Here is a 22,042-nt window from a genome sequence, read left to right on the forward strand (position 1 = left end):
AAAAAAAAAAAAAAAATTGGCATGGGAAACAGTACTTATTCCTAGAGAAAAATATATATAAAATATCTTGATAGAATCAAAAATATAAACTGAGTAATAAAACTCTAAAACATATTTATAAACCTGTAGACAAATAGGAATTGGGGAAATTTTTAAAAATCAGAATGACATTTAACATACAGGAAAACTGGCCCACCTGAAGAAATTACAGTCAGGAGACCGAAATGAACATACATACCTCTGAGACAACAGTTAGAAACATTCCCCATCTTGCGAGCCAGAGAAAATTTCCAAGTTGCTTTTACCTGCCAACCTTTGATTGCCAGAATAGCACCTGAAATCAAAGGCAAGACCTACATCATCAGATCACCTTAGCAACAGATCACCATAGAATTTTTGCAAACATACATGTAACAATAAGGGGCGCAACTGCTTGATCTAGACCAGACCATTTTCACATGGACAGGGGGGTCACTTGGACTGCATGTTTCATTTCAAAACTGAATCCCAGACCCACAACATTATTCTGTGTGTATGAAATAAACATTAAAGGAAAAAAAAGATCTGCCTCCCAATATATATTTGATGGTGAAAATTTCAGGGTGAAGAGAGGAAAGCCTAATTCACTGAGAATAAGGGGAGATTCCATGTTTGATATGAAATGTCATTCCTACCCATTTCTACTATTCTTGAGTCACCACAGTCCTAGGTTCAACAATTTTAAACTAGCTCCAAATTAAATTTAAAATGTGTAAGTTCAGTTTTAAAGTTAATCTCTGATAATGTAATTCTTAGTAATTGTATAAAAGCTTTTCTACTACATATATAACACCTTCTTTTTTCTCTGTGTGCAACTAAGTTTGCATACTGATTTCTGAATCTCAAGTTTATCTAGAGATTTCTCTGACATATACATACATATATACGTATATATATATGGCAGGATATTCATTGACAGATGAATAAGAAATTGGCACTGTGTGTTCAGCATGGGTTGTTTGAAAATATATAAAGAATGCTTTTCTAAATGGAGAGTTCTGATAACCTCAAACTCCAGGATCAAATATGCATTCTGGTTCATCAGTCAACACCTGATCACACACATTCCTATGCTCTGGCCATGGGAATTAGCACTTTGAAGGCAATTGAAAAACTCCCAAAACATAATAGAAATAAAATTTTTGGAAAATGAGAATTGTAATTTTTTTAAAAAATGGTTGATACTACCCATTATGATATGAAATGAGGCTAAGCATGGTGGCTCACACCTGTAATCCCAGAACTTTGAAAGGCCAAGGCAGGCAGATCACCTGAGGTCGGGAGTTCGAGACCAGGCTGGCCAACATTGGGAAACCTCATCTCTACTAAAAATAAACACACACATACACACACACACACACACACACACACACACACACACACACACAATTTAGCTGGGTGTGGTGGCAAGTACCTGTAATCCCAGCTATTTCAGAGGCTGAGGCAGGAGAACAGCTTGAACCCAGAAGGCGAAGGTTTCTGTGAACAGAGATCCCGCCCCTGCACTCCAGCCTGGGCAACAGTACAAGACTGTCTCAAAGAAAAAAAAAATAGATGTAAAATAATGCAGTATAAATTTCCATCAGTGTTGATTCATCATAGGTTTTAAAAATTATTAAATCAAATGGGTCATAGATTAGGTTAAAAAAAAAAAACCTGCATTGATATACTTTTTTTTTTTTTTTTTTGAGACAGAGTCTCACTCTGTCACCCAGGCTGGAGTGCAATGGTGCGATCTCAGTTCACTGCAACCTCCACCTCCTGGGTTCAAGCGATTCTTCTGCCTCAGCTTCCTGATTAGCTGGGTTTACAGGTGTGTGCCGCCACATCTGGCTAATTTTTGTATTTTTAGTAGAGATGGGGTTTCACCATGTTGGTCAGGCTGGTCTTGAACTCCTGACCTCGTGATCTACCCACCTCAGCCTCCCAAAGTGCTGGGATTACAGGTGTGAGCCACCATGCACGGCCAATACTGAAATTTTTTTTCAGAGATTATCTCACTGAGGGGATGGTTAACAGGATTTGGGAAGGAACATACCTGTGAAAATAGAGAATTTTAATTATCAACAACTGAATAGAAAAATGGGGTGTGCATTTATAAATATACACTTTTGTGTGTGTGAGAGAGAAAACTTAATTAAAAATCTAGACAACAGATTTATATCTCTTAATGCCAAAATGGGAAGGAAATTTTTAAAAACAGAATATATTAGGAAGAATACAAAAGAATGAGCATAAGGCTTTCCTTCCTGCTGCCACCTGAGTGTTCACCGTATATGAAAATAAATGAGTCTTTTACATTGATAGTCAAAGCCCTTTTACAAAGTTTTGTCTTGGTGTCAGTGCTACATGATCGTTCAATTAATAAATCTAGAAAGATGTGCAGAAACTTCATTGTTGTTACTTCCAGACGCAGAAGCTGGTAGGCTGCAGAAGAGGGAAAGACAAGTCCAGATTTCAGTGTGCATTCTTCTGTACCTAGTGAATGACCTGCAAGTGTGTTATTCCTGATGTCTTTACTGTGATTTTTTTTAAACAAAAAACTAATACCCCAAATGCTGGTAGAAAACAAACATTTCAATTTGCTAATGCTTCACAGGGACAGGAATTCAGGCAAAACACAGAAAAGATAGCTTATTGGTGCATGTTGATGCCTGGAGACTGCAGAGAAGTCTCACGGACTGGGATGGAATCCACAACAGGGGATTGATCATCTGGACGTGACGTCATGCTCAGGTCCACAGAGGAACTTGGGCTTGGCTGGAGAACTTACCAGACTTCCCAGCAGCAGGCAGTCTCGGGACACTCAGACACTGGCGCGTGTCCCAAGTGAAGCAGGCAGATGCTCATGGCATTTTTAACATAATTTTAGAAGTTACACAACATCACTTCGACATCATCTGCCAGTGAAAAGTAAGCACTAGTGTCAAGTCTGGTTAACCAGTGAGTGAGAGCACAGACTCCACTTCTCAAAAGGAGAATAGCATGAAAACTGCAAACATGTTTTAAAAGCCACATGCATATTCCAGTTTAAAAATCCCAAAATACCTCTCAAATATGTGAAAAAGGGCCTGTCATTTTATGGCACAGGCCAAGGGTAAGATAACTGTGGGTTTTACTTCTGCAACAGCCACTGTAAGTTGACTGACAAGTACATACAAACATTCAGGGAAACTAACCAGTGTTACAGGATAACAGGTAACAAAAGGTAGTTTAGACCTGAAATGTTGCTCTATGAACAAACCGTTTCACCCACTCTGTTAACTTAAACAATCACATGATGTATGAATTTGGAAATGGAGAGGGGGCTTTTTCCCTCTACTTTAGATTCACAAGTTTAAGTGAAGGCTTGCTATGTGGGTAAATCATGTGTTGCTGAGGCTTGGTATTGGACCTAATTGAACTAAAGAGCTTCTGCTCAGCAAGAAACTTTATTTCTTATAAAAGGTTACACACGGCCCACAAAGGGGCCATCCCACAGGCTGGGAAGCACGTCTCCCACCAAGGGAAGAGCCTGGCACAGCACATGGAAGGGAGTCGGGGCAGGAGCTTTACTCTGGATAATCTGGCTAAATAGAAACTTTCGGCAGGTTACAGGAGGAGCTATGAATATTCATGACAGTGGTCCTGATGCACATGTACAGACCAAACATGCATGTAACATATGACCCATGTTCGCTTTGAGGTAAAGACAGTGTTTAAATGTATTACAATTAGGCTCTCTACCTCAAAAGGTCTTTTCGGGACACAAGGCACACAAGTGCACAGCCTCTATCAACTGGCCACAGCCAGTCCGTGGTGGGTAGTCTCTTCATACAAGAACGTTACTAAAAACAATCTCCTGTCCCATCAGAGCTATAGTTATGGCTGCTAGAACATGGGTTAGGGGCCAGTTAGTCAGTGTCTGGTGCTGAGCTATCATGGTTTTAACGGTGCTTATTTAGCTGCTAAAGAAAAAGAAAACCCTGTGGCAGTCAGAACAGTTTATTCCTTAAGTTTAGGGGTGTGGGACTCAACCCTTGCCTGGTGTTTACAATTTGGTACCTTGATGTCACAAAGCTTCCATTCTGTCAGTCTTATGATGTCTATTGGAGCAGTCATACAGCGCAGTTGTGTCTAAACCATGAAAGAAAAGGGGCACACCGAGGCATCAGATTGCCCATCCTATCATGGCCTGATACCCAGCACTGAGCCAGTGAGGAGCAAAGGCCTAGGGCAGGCTGGACTGAGTGGTCCACAGGAGCCTCATTTGGAGAGCCGACTGCCTCAACTCATGGCCCCACAGCCCAACTTCACTAACAAGTCAATCCCTCCATCTGGAAAATCTGACAGCCTGTCCCATTTTTAGTGCCCTCAGTTTGAGCACCTCTCTGTCAAACCATCAAGAAAACGCTGGCTTCTGAAGATGCGTGGACAGCCTAGTGCATACACTGGACACTCGATAAATGCCAAGGGCAGCTACCTCCTTGGTGTCCAATGAGGACAACTGTCATGATCTTGACAGTGCAGCGTGAGTCCCAGACAAATTCCTTCTTCCCAAAATGTAGAGCAGGGGGGACCAATGTGGGGTGCAGGGACTCTTCAGTCACCTCTCCTCCTGAGCCACCAGCCAGGACAGGTGGCCTGGATGGCACCATCTTTGCATAGTCCTCTTTTCGTGGAGGCTTCTTCCCCCAAGACGCCACCTGAGCCACCCACTGGCGAACACAGACATCCCTCTCCCCATTCTGTGCCAAAAAATGGAGACCCAGAAATCTCCTCTCACACTCATGGTGGAACCATGACCAGGACCTGCCTCTGACACCCTTAGAAGTCACAGAACCCTCTGACATGGGTGGGTAGGTATCAGGGCATGGCTAAGTTTTGTCAGAAACTGGGCACTGGGGGAGTCAGCACCCCAAGGCTGCCTTCTGCACACAAGCCCAGTCTTCTGCTCTGAGGGTCCTGGGCCCCAAACAGCCCCAGCGGAGCAGTTGCCACATGGGGCACCCCCCGCAGTGACTGGATCAGATGTGTCTCCACCTTCGCAAGGCAGCCAAGCCAAGCCTCTGTAGCAGAGTCCAAGGGGAGCTTAAGGAGTGAGCACAAAAAAGGCCTGAGGGTCTGCTGGGGTGGAAGGTGAAGGGAAGAGAGCTGGGAGCCTCTAGAGAAGGTTCCAGCCCAACACAGACTAGGGGTCAGACAAGCCCAGGGCACAACCCGGGTGATCCTAGCCATCTTCATGGGAGGCAGCCCAGATATTCATCAGGGCCATCCTCACTGAGGCCAGCCCAGGTGTTCAAAGTTATGTTCACTGGGACCAGCCCAGGTGTTAAAAGCTGTCCACATTGCCTTCAGCCCAGATGTTCACAGCTATCCTCAGTTGTCCTGATCTAGGTGTTCATCATGGTCCTCACTGAGGCCCTGCTTAGGTGTCAATAGCTATCCTCACTGGACCCAGCCAAGGTGTGCACAGCCGACCACATCAAGGTCAGCCCAGGTGTTCAATGCTGTTCCCATTGGGCCCAGCCCAGGTCTTCACTCCGTCCTAATCAGGGCCAGCCCAGTTACTCACAGCCATCCTCACTGGGCAAAACCCGGTATTTATAGCCGTCCTCATTAGCTCTGCTGAGGTGTTTTCAACCATCTTCAGCCCAGTTTTGGTGATCGCAGCTGTTCTAACAATGGCCAGCCCAGGTGATCAGAGCGAGCCTCACTGGGCTAAGCACAGGTGTTCACAGCTGTCCTCAGTGGAGCCAGCACAGGTCCTCACAGCCGTCCTCCTCTGAGCCAGGCCAGCTACTGACAGTCCTCCTCATGGGGACCTAGCCCAGGCGTTAACAGCTGTCTTCACTGCGGCCAGCCTAAACGCGGACTGCTGTCCTCATTGGGCCAAGCTTCGAAGATTACAGCCATCCTCTCCAGGGCTAAGTGTTCACTGTCATGCTCACAGGCTCCAAGACCAGGTGTTAACAGCTGTTCTCATTGTGCCTTGCCTCGGTGCTCACCACAGCTGTCCTCATCAGGACAAGTGTTCGCTGCCATCATCTGTTCCCAGTTCAGGTGTTAATCGTCTTCCTTAATAGTCCTGGCACAGTTGTTTATAGCGGTCCTCACTGGGGAGAGTCCAACTGTTCAGACCCATTTACCTGAGGACCTGCCCAGGTGTTTCCAGCTGGCCTTAATGAATCAAGTTTAAGTTTTCAAAGAGGTCCTCACGAGGGCCAGTTTAGGTGGTCACAGCCATCTACATGACGTCAGCTGAGGTGTTCACAGCTATCCTCACTGGTGGCAGCCAAGGTGTTCACAATCATAATTGGTACCAGCCAAGGTATTATATAGTCACTCTCACTGGGCCTGGCAAGGTGCTCATAGCCATCTTCATCTGAGCCAAATCAGGTTTCCACTACTGTCTACACTTGGCCCAGCCCAGCTGTTCAAAGCTAGCTTCATTGGGAGCAGCCCAGGTGTTCATTGCTGTTCGCATCTGGGCCTTTACAGGTGTTCACAGTGGTCTTCATTAAGGCCAGCCTACGTGGTCACAGCCATCCACATTGGCAGCAGCCTCGATATTCATAGTCATCCTCATCAGAACTAGTCAATTTGTTCACAACTGTGGTAATCGGGGCTAGCCAAGGTATTACTGGTCACCCTCATAGAGGCCATCCAATGTGTTCCAAGCCCTTCTGCTAGGGGTCAGCCCAGGCTTTCATGACCATCCTCTCTGGGCAAAGTCCAGGTTTTCATAGATATCCTCATTATTCCCAAGCCAGAAGTTCCCAGCTCTTAACCGGGTCCAGCCTAAGCATTCACAGTCGTCCTCAGCTGACCCAATTCCAGTGTTTCTAGTCATTTTCGCTGGGCCCAGCCCAGGCGTTTATAGTGGTCCTTTTCGTGGCAAGTCCAAGTGTTCATAGCCATCTTATTGTGCCCTGCTCAAGTACTTACAGCCATCCTTACGGGAGCCAGCCTGGGCGTTCACAGTAGACCTTGTCAGGGACACCTTAGACATTCACATTTTTGCTCTCTGAATCCAGCCAAGGTATAATATTAGGGCTACCCTCATGAGGACGGCCCAGGTGATCACATCTGTCCTCATTGGGGCAGGCTCAGGTATTCACAGCCATCCTCAGTTAGGTCCAATCCAGGTTTTCAGAGCTGTTTTCTTTGGGCCCAGCTCAGGTTTTCTTTTTTTGTTTGTTTGTTTTCTTTTTTTCTTTTCTTTTTTTTTTTTTTGAGACTGAATCTCGCTCTGTCACCCAGGCTGGAGTGCAGTGGTACAATCTCAGGTCACTACAACCTCCGCCTCCCGGGTTCAAGTGATTCTCCTGCCTCAGCCTCCTGAGTAGCTGGAATTACAGGCATGTGCCACCATGCGAAGCTATATTTTTGTACTTTTAGTAGAGACAGGGTTTCACCATATTGGCCAGGTTGGTCTTGAACTCCTGACCTTGTGATCTGCCTGCCTCTGCCTCCCAAAGTGCTGGAATTACAGGCATGAGCCACCGTGCCCAGCCTCCAGCTCAAGTTTTCACAGCGGTCCTCACTACAGCTAGTCCAGGTATCAACAGCTGTCCTCACTTGGCCTAGCCCAGGTGGTCATCGCTGTTCTTATTGGGCTCAAGAGAGGTATTCACAGTTGTCCTCACCAGGGCCAGCCCATGTGTTGATAGCCATCCTGGTCTGGGTGAATGTCACAGTTTACAGTCATCCTTATCACACAACCGTACAGAACCATTCATGTTGGGCCTAGCCCAGGTGTTCACAGCCATTCTCAGTGGAGCCATAACCAAATGGAAAAAATAAGGGAGCCACAACACACACCCAAAACAACAGACAGTCAACACATTATTCAAAAGCACACCAAAGACACAACCATTGAGAAACATGGGTATTCATGTGCAAAGAACTGAAACAGGACCCTTGTGTTGCACAGAACCCAATAAATCAACACACAATAAACTGAACACTTAAGTCAAATCCTGAAGCCAGAAAACTCCAAGGAAAACACACTGAGTATTTAGTTGGGGGCAACTTGAATGCGAGCACCCAAGCTGCAACAAAAACAAATTATGAAAAATATACCCACAGACAGTTCAACAGCCTCGCCATCTTCCTCTTTCCCCTCACAGGACCCAGAAATCACTGCTTTAAGAAGCAAGATACATGGTGAATGAAGAAAGGAAAGAGGAAAAAAAAAAGAAAATATAAACACCTGAAACTAAGGACAACTTTAGGGACTCTGCAAAAGAGGCAAAACAATAAACCCAATGAGAAGGCCTCCTACCGACTGGGAGAACGTTATGAAACATCAGGTCTCTGAAAGGAACCCTTAACTAACATACACAAGAAACAAGGGATACTGAGCCACAAGATAAAACCCAATCCACAAGTCAGAAGTGCCCAAAGGAACAGTAGGGGCATTGCTGAAGAGAAGACATAAAACTGACTCACAGGGAAAAGAAAATTTTCTCCACATCACTAGTCATCCCCCAAGAAATCAAAGCGACACTCACATGCCCCACTGAGGGCAAACCTCACTGAGAATAAGTATTACCCAAAAGGCAATGCAAGTTTTTCAAGGCAGGGGCCAGGATAGACTTGCAGAAAGAAAAACTCTACTTCACTCTTGTGGGCAGTGTAAAGTATTATATATGCTGTGGAAAAATAAAGTAGGAGGTTTCTCACAAAGTTGAAACTACAAATACCAGTTCATTTAGCCACCTCAGCACTGGGTAGAAATTTACAGAAAAGGAAACCAGTCCCTAAGGAGATGTCTGCCTTCCTCTGTTTCATGAAGCATTTGCTCACAAGAGCCAAGGAATGGGGTCAGCCTACCTGTTCATTCCCCAGGTGGAGGGACGCAGAAACTGCAGGATGTATGCACACGGAGTACCCTTCAGTCATCGAACTTCAGAACATCACCTCACTTCTGGCAAGGCAGAGAAACGAGGACACTGGGTCAAACAAAATGAGACAGGCAGAGAAAGACAAACAAGGCATGTCAAATCTAAACAAGTTCATCTCCCAGAATCAGCAACTTCAATGGTGTCTACCTGAGGCTGCGGGGGAGGGCTACCAATCACTAGAGAGTCACGCTTAAATGAGAGGCATGAATTCTGGTTGTACTGTCACACAGCAGGGTAAACTGGCATTAACAACCACCTAGCATCCACTCCTAACAGCGGGAAGGGAAGGTGTGAATGCTCAGGTGTTCATGGCCATCCCGCCAGCTCCAGATGAGGCATTCACTGCTGTCCTCACTGTGCTCAGTCAAGGTGTTCACAGCCATCCTCACAGGGACAACCAGATATTCACAGCTGTTCTACTGTGGCCCAGGTTTGCTGTTCACAGCCTTCCTAATCAGGGTCAGCCAGTGATCACAGCTGTCCTCAGTAGGCCCACCTCAGGTGATCACAGGTGTCCTTACTAGGTCTCCAAAAAGTCTTCCTTGCCATCCTCACTGAGGCCAGTCCAAGTGTTCACAGCTGTACTCACGGGGCCGAGCCCAGGAGTTCACAACGTCCTCATCAGGGCAGATGAGGTTTTCAAACCTGTCTGCGCTGGCACAGCCCATGGTTCACAGCTGTTCTCACTGGCTCGGTCCAGTTGCTCACAGCCGTCTAAGAGTGGGCAGCCCAGGTGTTCACGGCTGTCCTCATTGGAGCCCACAGGTGCTCACAGCCGTTCTCATCTGAGCCAGCCCAGGAACTTACATTCCTTCTTATGGGGATGCGGCGCAGGGCTCAATAGCTCTCCTTCTTGGGCCAAGCCCAGATATTCACAGCTGTCTGAATTGGGTTGAGCCAAGATTTTCATAGCCATCCAAACCGGGGCCAGCCTAGTTGTTCACTGATATGCTTATAGGTTCCCAGACCAAGTGTAAATAGCTTTCCTTCTTACGTCCAGCTCAGGTGTTCACAGTCTCCTTCCCTCAGGACCCACCAGGTGCCACTGGAAGCTTTTAGGTGACTTGGGTTGCATCCTGGGGAAGAAACAGCTCCTGTTCCCAGTGCTGATTGCTGAGGTGGGAGCTTCTATAGAGTTTCTTCAGTGTGTCTTCTCTAGTGTTTTTCTTTTCAAAGTGAGTGTAGAAGGTTTCGTTTTCTTCTCCAGCAAGGTGGAGAACCCTGGAGGACACCAGGTGGAATGAAATCAGCATGCACAGAAAGAAAGATGGCATGTGGGATGTAACAAGGTCAATCTCCTAGATGCAGAAACTTCAATGGTGGCTACCTGAGGCTGCGTGGGAGGATTCCAAATGGGTACAAAATCAGAACTAGATGAGAGATGTGATTTCTGGTTACACTGTTGCACAGCAGGGTGGACTGGTTTCTTTTTTCAGCTTAAAACCTTGGTTTTCTGAAAGACTTCTTTTTGTTGTGATTAGGGGTTCACCTGCCAGCTAGTTACATGGCTACAGAGCAGGACACTGAAGCTTGGGTCCCAAAGACATCTCACACTGAGGCAGTGAACCCAGTTACAGTCAAGTACTTCTTCCATCCCAAAAGGATTGATGTGTACAATTTGTCTGGGCCCAAGGAAAACAGCTATGAATAACTGGGCTGGGCCTAATGAGAACAGCTGTGAAGGCCTGGAGTGGGCCCGAAGTGGATAACTGCAAACACTTTAAAAAGAAAACAAACAAACAAAAAGTAATAATTCCCAAATGCAATAGAAAGGTAATGTGAAAGAGCACTTAAATGCTTCTCACAACCAAGTTCACTATTAGGATGTGAAAGCTTTTACTGAAGAAAGATGTACTTCTATTCAGCCATCTGTGCTTTTCCCTGGACCCTTTACCATAAGTAGGTAGAGCATGAGATCTAAGGCCATGAGATGCGGGGTTTCTCTCTTAGAAACTAACCAACCTATGAAATAAAACATAAGGTCATCCTTCAATGTGTGAAACACAGTAAAGCAGCATTGAAAATTAATGTTCTTTTAGAGGAAAGATCTGAACAAATATTTCCAAGAGCTAAAAAAAAATCATAAAAAATACTGAATATAATTACTATTAGCAAATCCCTAGGAATTATGAATGACCGTTCTCAACATTCTAGTCATTTGAAACCAACTACCAATTTCAAGAAGAGTGGTAGAGACAATCTTTTTATAGGTTCTTGGTGATGGAATTAGTCTGGAGTTAAAGACCAAAAATGATTATCACCAGGGAAACAGTGGAGCCAAACTCAAAATATACAGCAGCCTTAAATCTAAAGAGTAATGAGGTGAAATGCCTTCCAGAAGTTCTCAGACACATTACACTGCAGCTTGCTTTCCATCGAAGATTCAAAAGGGACACTGCATGTGGTAGGACATGCTGTCCTCTGGATTGTCTGTGTCATCATCCTCTAAAAGTAATGACTAATAAGGAATAATAAAACTTAAGTTAGAAGTATGTACACAGACTTCACAGAAAGCCTTGACAGATGTACTCGTGAGCACCCACATTGCTTTCTTGGAATGCTCATGTATGCTCAAACATGACAACAACTACACATATTCAGTTTCAATACTTCCTAGCTGGTATAATTATGAATGCATCATGTCTTTGAGCCTCTGATCAATTAGGAAAAATCAGTCTAATACCAGGATCTCCTCAACAGGTAAGTGCAACACAACATAAATGAGAAACTTTCAGTATCACTGACTGCCATATCATAAGCTATTATCACATCATTTAAAATTTCTGAGATCGAGCCTATACATTACTTTCTTGTTTTTAGAGACAGGGTCTTGTTCTGATCCCCATGCTGGAAGGCAGTGGTGCAATCACAGCTGACTGCAGCAGCCCCTGAACTCCTGGGCTCAAGAAATCTTCTTCCTTCCAACTCTTAAGCAGCTGGGACTACAGGGACATGCCAACCACACCTGGTCAGTTTTTTAATTTTTCTGTAGAGATAAGGTCTCACTATGTTGCCCAGGCTGGAACATACTTCAAAAATACGATGTTAGTAATTTTATATAACTTAATTTGAGAGTAGCTCTGGAGTTCAAAAATCACATTAGGTCAAGTTCATCTGTTATACAGGCAGCTTATCACAACAGCAGATTTATTGAAATGTGTGACCATGAACAACATGTCTATACAGATTTCAGAAACTACTAGAGTACTTCTAAGTTATGTCTAGTTTTAGCAAACTCTAAAAGTAATAATGTTTGAAACAATTTTCAGACAATACACATACACATCTATACACATCTATCACACCAAACAGGACAAAGGAAGGGAATCCCCTCAGGGAGCCCAGGCTGCATAGAGACTGCTGGAAGACTGCATTCATGGAACAAGTTGTGCCACCTTCCTCAGCCCCATACACCTTGAACTGCACACACATTCCACTGAGGCAGGTACTGGGAAAGAGAGGAATAGTAATAGCACAGGAAGAGGAATTAGCATCTCTGCCACAGGCACATTTTCACTATAGCTTTAGGGGATGTCTGAGAGAGAAAACAGAGATACTCCCAGATTTACTCATGCAGTATGTGCTGAAAGTTGTGCTAGCAAAACCTGTGTTCACCAAGTACTCCTTCAAACACCAATACAATTACAAAATGCTGTCTCAATGTTTCTCTTTCATTCATAAAATGTTTGGCACATATTGGGTGTGTAGTTTATGTAATCACTTGAGTTTGATTCAACAAGTATTTATTAAGGGCTTACTATGAGGTAGGCACTGTGCCAGGGATACAAGAGAGACAAGAGATGTGCATGGATCCTGATCTCAGGGAGCTTACACAATCTAGTAGGGTAAGCAGGCATAATAAAGTAAATATACTGAAATATATTTACAAATTAAGATTGTACTCTGAACGAAAGAAACAGAAGTCTATGAAGTGGTTACCAGAAAGTGGTTATCCTCACCAGTCTGGACAGTTAAAGGCGGCTCATATTGTAATCCCCTTCCATTCAGAGAGGTAAAATTCCTCTACTCAATGACTTCTAGTAAACATACATGAAAAAGATTAAATATCCTATCACGTCACTTGCATGTGTTGAAGTAATGTAGACCCCAGTACAGTGCTTTTGGGTATAAACCCAGAAAAGATATCTCGGATAAAGCTGAACACAACAGTTCTCCAAGCAAAAAAATACATATATATTGTAACTAGACACCTGGAAATGCTATCCCTACAAGATCTTGGTTCTCATGCCATAAGCAGAATCACTTCATCTAAACACATCAAATATAAGTACTCATGTAATAACCAACCAGCTTACAAAAACCTGTATGTCTTTTAGATCTCCAGGAATTGCTAAATACTGCACACTTTTCATCATCATCAGACATACGCTTAGTTCTAACACTGAAATTTATGTGTGGTCTGAAACAGAATTGAAAAAAATATATTACAAAGTAAGAAAAACTGGGCTGGGTGCGGTGGCTCACGCTTGTAATCCCAGCACTTTGGAAGGCTAAGGGGGGTGGATCAGGAGGTCAAGAGATCGAGACCATCCTGGCCAACATGGTGAAACCCCATCTCCACTAAAAATACAAAAATTAGCCAGGTGTGGTGTCATGTGCCCGTGGTCCCAGCTACTAGGGAGGCTGAGGTGGAAGAATCGCTTGAAACCAGGAAGCGGAGGTTGCAGTGAGCTGGGATTGCGCCACTGTACTCCACCCTGGTGACAGAGCAAGACTCCGTCTAAAAAAAAAAAAAGGAAAAAAGAAAGAAAGAAAGGAAAACTGGTTTGTAACACAGACAAAAATGTAAGTATTTATCCAACACAAATGTTTTCTTCATTATCTATAATCCCTGACTTGAAAAAATATTAACTGTTCCTTTAAATGTTTGTTAAATAAATGCATGAAAAGCTAAACCATAGCATAAAATAAACAGTATGAAACTAAAGTATTGGCCAGGAACAGTGGCTCACGCCTGTAATCGTAGGACTTTGGGAGGCCAAGGCAGGTGATCACAAGGCCTGACCAACGTGGGGAAACCCTGTCTCCACTAAAAATACAAAAATTAGTTGGGTGTGGTGGCTTGTGCCTGTAATCCCAACTACTCAGGAGGCTTAGGCAGGAGAATCACTTGAACCCAGAAAGTGAAGGTTGCAGTGAGCCAAGATCATGCCACTGCACTCCAGCCTGGGCAACAGAGCAAGACTCTGTCTCAAAAGTAAATAAATAAATAAATAAATAAATAAGAAACTAAAGTATTACGAACTAATTGTTTTAAAGACAAAATCATTCCCAATTTATGTTCCCTCACATTTCTAAATTTTGCAAGTGCTGCTTCTTATATCTACGAAAAGTGTTTCCACTTCATTTCCCGCAAGTGTTTATGTTACATAACACTCAACTCTGACCTACAAAGAGTAAGTCTGACTTCCTGTGATGTTAGAGGAGAAAGCGAAAGGCAGGTTGAAATGCATCCTCCCGTCCCTGGTCTGGTATTGCAGTGCATGCACAACTTACATCCCTCTTGCAGATTTCAATGTATACTGAGCTGTTCATTGCTCCATCTCTGGGCTCACATTCTTCTCATTGCCGGAATGGAATAACCTTCCTCTCCTTGTTTCACTTGGCTTGATAGCTTTTCAGGCTCTCCTTTACATTTCACCACCAGGCCTTAGGTGGACATCAGAACTCAACTGGACATCCCATCTACAAGTGGATACAGTGCCCCAGGAGGATGTCTGGCCCTAGGTTGACACCCAGGCTCCAGGTTAACACCTGGCCTAAGGTGAACAGGATATGGGTTCACACCTAGGCCTCCAGTAAAAACCAGGCTCCATGGGGATTATTATGCCTCAGGTAGACACAAGGCCCCAGGTGGACCCTTGGGCCTCAGGTGAATATCTATGCCCCAGCTGAACATCAGTCAACAGGTGGATGCCCAAGCCCTTGGTGAACACCAAACAACAAATTAACATCAGACCCAGAGAGACATTTGACCCCATGTGGATACCTAGGTAGTCTGGTAAACATCAGGCTCCAGATAAACACCAGGCCACAGAAAGGTAATAGGCCACACCTAAACACCCAGGCTTCAGGTGGGTATCAAGCCCAGCTAAATGCCAGGCCCCCAATGGATGTTGAATTCACGTGCCAGGCTGACACCCAGGTCCCAGTTACACACCAGGTCATAGGGGCACATCAGGCCCCAAGAGGATACCCAAGCCCCAACTAGGTATCAGGCCACAGGTAAACACTCAGGCCCCATGTGCACATGAGGCACCAGGTGAATAGCCAGTCCCACTGTGGACATAGGCCCCCAGGTGAATATCAGGCTTAAGGCCGACACCTGGGCCCCAGGTTTACATGAGGACTCAAGTGGACACTTCACTCCAAATGGACATCAGACCCCAAGTGAAATTCAGACCTAGATGGATACCTAGGCTCCAAGTGGACATCTAGTCCCCAGATAAGCACAAGACCCCAGGTAGACTTCAGTCCCTAAGGTGACACCCAGGCTTCAGGTGGACACCAGGCTCATGGTGGAAATTAACACAAAAATTGACACCTAGGAACTCGGTAAACACCGGGGCACATCTAAATTATTAGGGTCCAGGTAAAAACCCACACCCCAGGTCGACACCAGGCCCCAGATGAACATCAGGCCCCAGGGTGACACCAGGCCTCATGTGGTACCTAGGTGCCTGGTGAACAACAGGCTGCAGATTGAATCCAAAGCCACAGCAGGGTTACAGACTCAGGCCCCAGGTGGGAATCAAAACCCCCTGGTAAACCAGGCTCCAAGCAGACATTAGGGCCAAGCACAACACCTGGCCCCAGGTGAACAACAGGCCTAAGGTAGCTATCAGGCCCCAAGGGAACACTAGACTCAAGGTGTACATCAGGCACCATATCCCAGTTGACACCAAGTCACACAGGCCCCAGGTAGACACCAAATCTCAAGATGGAAATCAGGCCCTAGGTAAACAGAAGGCCCCAGGTGAACATCAGGCCCCAGGTAGACATCAGACCCAAGATAAATACTCATCCCCAGGTAAACACCAGACCCCAGGCAGATTATAGGTCCCAGAAAGATACCCAGGCCCCAAAGAGAAATCAGTCCCTAGATGAACTCTGGTCTGCAGGTGGACATCAGACTGGGTATCCACCTGGGATATGGTGTTCACTGGGAGGCTATATCCACCTTGAGACTATTATTATTCTGTGGCCTGGTATTCACCTGAGCCCTGAGAATCAATCTGATGCCTGATATCCACCTGGGACCTACATAACCACCAGGGGTCTGGTGGTCACTTGAGGCTTGATGTCAACCTGTAGTATAGGTCTCCACCAGAGGCCTAATGTCCACCTGAGGTCTGGGGTTCACCTGGGGCTTGGTGTTCACCTGGAGCCTTCGTGTTCACCTGGATCCTGGTATCCATCCAAAGCCTGGGGTCTGCCTGGGGCATTACTATGTCCACTTGAAGACCAGGTACCCAACTAGGGCCTGATTTTCACCTAAGGCCTTATAGCCACATGAGGCCTGGGTATACCCCTGAAGCCTTGGTATCCTCCTTGTGCCTGAGTCCATCTGGGACATTCTGTCCAACTGAGGCCTGGGTATAAACCCTGGTGCCTGATGTATATTTCAAGTCCAGGGTGCACCTGAGACCTGATGGCCACCTGAGGCCATATATCCACCTGGAGCCAGGGTGTCCACTTGGGGTCTAATGTTTACCAGGAGGAACACAAGTATTCACCTGGGGCCTCATGTATACCTGATGCCCAGGTATGAGCACGGGGCATGAGCATCCACCTGGGCCTGATGTTCAACTGGAGCCTGGTGTCCACCTGGAACCTATTTGTCAACTGGGAACTTGATGTCCACCTTGTGCCTGATGTCCATTTGGAAACTGGAATCCACCTGGGAACTGGTATACACCTAAGACATAGTGTCAACATGGTGTTTAATATCCAACATTCACCTAGGACTGTCCACTTAAGACCTGATGTCTGCCTGGAACCCAGGTCTCCACTTGGGTCATGAATATTGACTGAGGCCTGGATTCTCACTTGGGGCCTTACGTCTACCCAGAAGGGGCACAATGCACTCTACCCTATTCCTAGGAAAAGTTTGTGGAGAGTTGCCGTACAACCACCCCTCACAGTTCAGGAACATGCCCTCCTAAAGACACCATTCAGGAAAGTGACTTGGCCCAGGTCACTGTTTGTGGCATGAAGATCTGGAGGCAGCACTGGAAGACAGAGATGCAGCTGCAGTCGCCCCAGCTCCCCTCCACCAAGTAGCACCCCAGGTTGCTGGCCACTTCTAAATCAGGTGCCGGAATTGGGGCCCTGGAACTCACAGTTCCACATGGCTAGGAGGCCTCACAATCATGGTGGAAGGTGAAAGGTGCATCTCACATGGCGGCAGACAAGAGACAGAGTGAGAGAGCCAAGTGAAAGGGATTTCCTCTTATAAAACCATCAGGTCTCATGAGACTTATTCACTACCATGAAAACAGTATGGGAGAAACTACCCCCACGATTTAATTATCTCCCACCAGGTCCATCCCACAACATGTGGTAATTATGGGAGTACAAGTCAAGATGTGACTTGGGAGGGGACACAGAGCCAAACCATATCACCTTCTATGCACATCTCTGAACTAGGTACATAAAACTCAACCAGTGGCTCAAGCATGTCACATTGTTCAGAGGAACTGGGGCTGCTCACCCAGCACAGTAAGACTAGCTATCCACATCAAGGTTTTGCAGGAGGAGAAAGGAAGGCATTTATTTGCAGGGCACCAAGCAAGGAGAATCAGGCAGCTCATGCTCAAGTTCCAACCACCCAGTTGGCTTACAGGGAAAGATTTTTAAAGGTGGGAGGCAGAGGCGACACGCAAAGCCATAAATCAATACATGAAGCCTCTACATTTGGTTTGACCTAAAAAAGCAGACAATTGGAAGCAGAGGCCCACTTAGGCTCACATTAGGACTAGTAATCCCAATACTTTGGAAGGTGGGGGAGGGAGGATTTCTTGAGGCCAGGAGTTTGCGACCAGCCTGGGAAACATAAGGAGATCCCATCTCTACAAATGTCACAGGTGAGTTAAAAGATTTTCTGATTTGTGATTAGTTAAGGAGGTGAAGCTTTGTCTAAAAATATGGGGTCTGCAGAAAAGAATGTTCACTCTGGCCTGTGAGTGTGGCTTCCTCCAGATCCCTCAGGAAGAAATTTAGAACAAGAACTCCAATCACAGAGTTTAGTCCTCATTTCCTTTTTATCGGAGGTCTATGTGCTAGTTGATCGGTTTAATGGGAGTCTAGGTTTCTGAAAAACAACTCAAGGACACACACTAAGATGTTATGTTTAGATTCTATAGGGAGTGATTTGGGTTGACTGTGTCCCCACCCAAATCTCATCTTGACTTGTAGCTCCAGTAATTCCCATGTGTCATGGGAGGGATCTGGTGAGAGATAATTGAATCATACTAATTGAATCAGGTGTCCCCAATGGTAGTGAATAAGTCCTACGAGATCTGATGGTTTTATCAATGCGAGTTCCCCTGCACAAGCTCTCTTGCCTGACGTCATGTAAGATGTGACTTTGCTTCTCATTTACCTTCTGCCATGATTGTGAGGCCTCCACAGCCATGTGGAACTGTGAGTCCATTAAACCCCTTTTCTTTTAAATTACCCACTCTTGGGTATGTCTTTATTAGTAGCATGAGAACAGAATGATACAGGGAACAAAAACATTTCTTGACTCTAACTTCCTTGGCTATTGTTTTAAGCTACAATGACCTTATTGTTTGCAAAGTTGCTGGTTTACTTCTCAGGACTAGCTAGGTACCTGGAATTTCTTTGAAGGAACTCAAAGAAAGATTTTTTCTGTTTTCATGCTGGGGTAGGGGAGTGACACTCAGCAAGTCCCTAAGAGTGGTGCCTGATAAATCTCAGTTACAATATTGCTAGGGAACATATGACCCAGCAATCCCACTGCTGATGTACACTCCAAAGAAAAGACATTAGCATGTCAAAGAGGCATCTCACTCTGATGTTTGTTTGCAGCACTGTTTACAATAATTAAGATTTGGAAGCAACCCAGGTGTCCATCAACAGATGAATGGATAAAGAAAATGTGGTATATGCACACAATGGAGCACTATTCAGCCATAAAAAAGAATGAGATCCAGTCATTTGTAACTACACGGATGGAAGTGGAGATCATTATGTTAAGTAAAATAAGCCAGGCACAGAAAGACAAACATCACATGTTTTCACTTCATGGGATGTAAAAATCAAAACAATTGAACTCATGGACATACAGATGGTTACCAGAAGCTGGAAGGGTGGAGGGGGGGTATGGTGGGGGACAAGGATCTTGGGTAGCTAGGAATGGTTAATAGGTTAAAAAAAGTTAAAAAGAATGCATAAGACCTACTATTTGGTAGCACAACAGGGTGGCTATAGTCAATAATAACCCGTATATTTTACAATAACTTAAAGAGTGTAATTGGATTGTTTGTAACTCAGAGAATAAACACTTGAGGGGATAGATATCCTGTTCTCCATGATGAGCTTTTTCATAAGATCTTTCCCTCTGATTCCTTAGTTTGGATGAATTATATAATATAATCATAATAATTATACAATATATGTATATTACATATATTATGTATAAATATATTAATAGTACAGGCCAGGCGCGGTGGCTCAAGCCTGTAATCCCAGCACTTTGGGAGGCCAAGGCGGGTGGATCACGAGGTCCAGAGATCGAGACCATCCTGGGTCAACATGGTGAAACCCTATCTCTACTAAAAATACAAAAAACTAGCTGGGCGTGGTGGTGCGTGCCTGTAATCCCAGCTACTTAGGAGGCTGAGGCAGGAGAATTGCCTGAGCCCAGGAGGCAGAGGTTGCGGTGAGCTGAGATCACGCCATTGCACTCCAGCCTGGGTAACAAGAGCGAAACTCTGTCTCAAAAAAAAAAAAAAAAAGTACATATACTATAACCTATATTATACATGTGCCATAATAGAATATAATATATATTATGTAATATGTCCTATTATATATTATTTTCATAAATATTTATATTAACACCATATAAAATAATTTATATATGAATATATACATATATGACTACAAATTTATGCCTGTATCAAAACATCTCATGTACCCCACAAGTAGGTACACCAACCATGTACCTACAAAAATAACAAATAAAAAACATTTAAAAAGATTACTAGGGAAGTAGGGTCCATATAAGATGGTGATAATATATGTTAGCAAATGCTAAATGCCAAAGGCATGGCACTCACAAGTGCTTCAGGGACTGTGAAACTACCCCCAGGCGACAAGTCAAGCCAAAAGGCGCACACACACACACAGACACACAAACACACACACACACGATCCTGATTGTGCTGCGGGCTTGCAGGAAAAAAATGCCCAAATTTCCCTGGCAGTTGAACCAAACAGTGGAGAGGTGATTGCTGAGCTCTTTGGATAAGAGGTTTTGAGCAGCATTGCCTGCTTTTGTTCCTGATTGCTGCGAGAATTTTCGCATGTATCTTTTCTCTGCTTCTGGGAACTGGAGGCCTCTGAGCTGGTAAGCAGTCTCTCTGTCACAAGAGGGGACAAGAAACTGGGGACCCGGGAAAGGAGGGTGCTGTAAGGAAGAGCTAGCCTGCTTCAGCCACGTTTGTTGTTCCTTCTTTATTGGCACACTTTTGGGAGCAGCAGATAAAGACTGGCAAGCGTCTAACCTGCCTACGGAATAGTCTGAGACCCACCTTGCTGCTTGCTTCTTTTTCTTCCCAAGACAGACCTTGGTTGCACTGTGTATTCCATCAGCTCCTGGGAGACAGACAAGTGAGGACTAGGAAAGGTGACTGCTGACTCCAAGCAAATGTGTTGCTCTTGAGACCTGGGGCAGGGGGGAGAGAGGTCTGTCTGGGCAGACTCAGCAGAGGTCGGCACAAGGACTGGCTGTTGACAGTCTGCGAATTTGTAGCTCACACCTGTGCCCAAGAGCCCTCTCCCTCCCATCCGTGGGGGCCCCGCCACATCTTCTCAGGTCCTGGGGGAATGGGATCCATGGTGGGTGGACGATGCCCTGCGGCAGCCGTGCCTCCTGGATGTCGCCAGGGCGGTCACGCAGAATCCTCCCCCCCCCACACAAAGTTTTGACCATTGACTCCTCCACCTCGGCTCCCCACTTTCCCTCCTGGGCTCAGGTTCTGATAGCAACCCTAGGGTGTGGGCTCCTGGGACGAAGCAGTGAAGGCAGCAGGCGCTGGATTGAGTCGTCCTCTGCCAAGGAGCAGTTTACTGGAGTTAATGTAGGCAGCTCCTTTGGGAAGGGAAGGAAGGAGCACCGTCTGCTCGCCCCCGCGTGTCTGCCTGTGTGTGCTGTGCAAGGGCGTGCGTGCGTGCTTGTGTGTGTGCGCACGGCCAAGGCGTTCCTCAGGTTGTGCAGCTTTGAAACCTAAGGAGCCATTGGAGTGGCGGAGGGTGGTGGTGGGGGCTCCACCGCAGGCGGCCCAGGTGAGCCCAGAAGCCCGGCTCCTGAACTCGGGCGCAGGCAGAGCGGGGACGGTATTGCGGCGGTCGCCAAGGTCCCGGGGCCAGAGCTGCAGGGATGAGACCAGAGCTGCAGGGAGTTTCTAAGCAGGCAACTCCGGCGGGCCTCGGCCATTGGGCTCCGGGGCTCAGCGAGGCAGCCGCGCACAAGGGCTGAGCCCTAGCGGCCAGCGGGATCAGGGGAGGTAGAGGAGCGCGGGGTGCAGGGGGTGCTGGGCACACGTCCCCAGACGGAAGCAGAGAACGAGGACAGGAAGGCCGAGCCCAGATCGCGCTCTGAGTGGACGAGGGGTCTCGTGCTGGTACCGGAGGGCGCGTGGGGAGCGGCCCGGGGGCGCTGTGGCAGCCAGGATGCCACCATGGGAAAGCGGCTGCCGGCTGAGGGTGTGAGCAAGAGGCTGAGGGCTGCCAGCTCCGTTCTGAGCCGCCCCCTCCCTGCGGGCATAGGAGGAAGCCCCCCGAGCGGTGCGGAGGTGCCTCACCGCGGGGCTGCGGGGTGTCGGCCCAGCGAAAGGTGAGTGCCG

The 22,042-nt window shown here is 46.1% G+C and overlaps 1 long non-coding RNA gene across 2 annotated transcripts in view; it reads right to left on the reverse strand.

The window, feature by feature from the left end:
* Positions 1-22,042, reverse strand: part of LOC141583315 (uncharacterized) — a 53,860-nt gene that overhangs the window by 6,535 nt on the left and 25,283 nt on the right. The window contains exons 1-2 of one of the 2 annotated variants that reach the window (XR_012515984.1): positions 20,729-20,774; positions 239-334 (exon numbers count right to left, since the gene is read on the reverse strand). This is a non-coding gene — a long non-coding RNA (uncharacterized LOC141583315). Of the gene's footprint in view, positions 1-238; positions 335-20,728; positions 20,775-22,042 lie in introns of those variants that run through there. The other variant, XR_012515983.1, reaches the window with a different exon arrangement.

The sequence above is a fragment of the Saimiri boliviensis genome, assembly GCF_048565385.1.
Source record: "Saimiri boliviensis isolate mSaiBol1 chromosome 19 unlocalized genomic scaffold, mSaiBol1.pri SUPER_19_unloc_3, whole genome shotgun sequence".
Lineage (NCBI taxonomy): Eukaryota > Metazoa > Chordata > Mammalia > Primates > Cebidae > Saimiri > Saimiri boliviensis.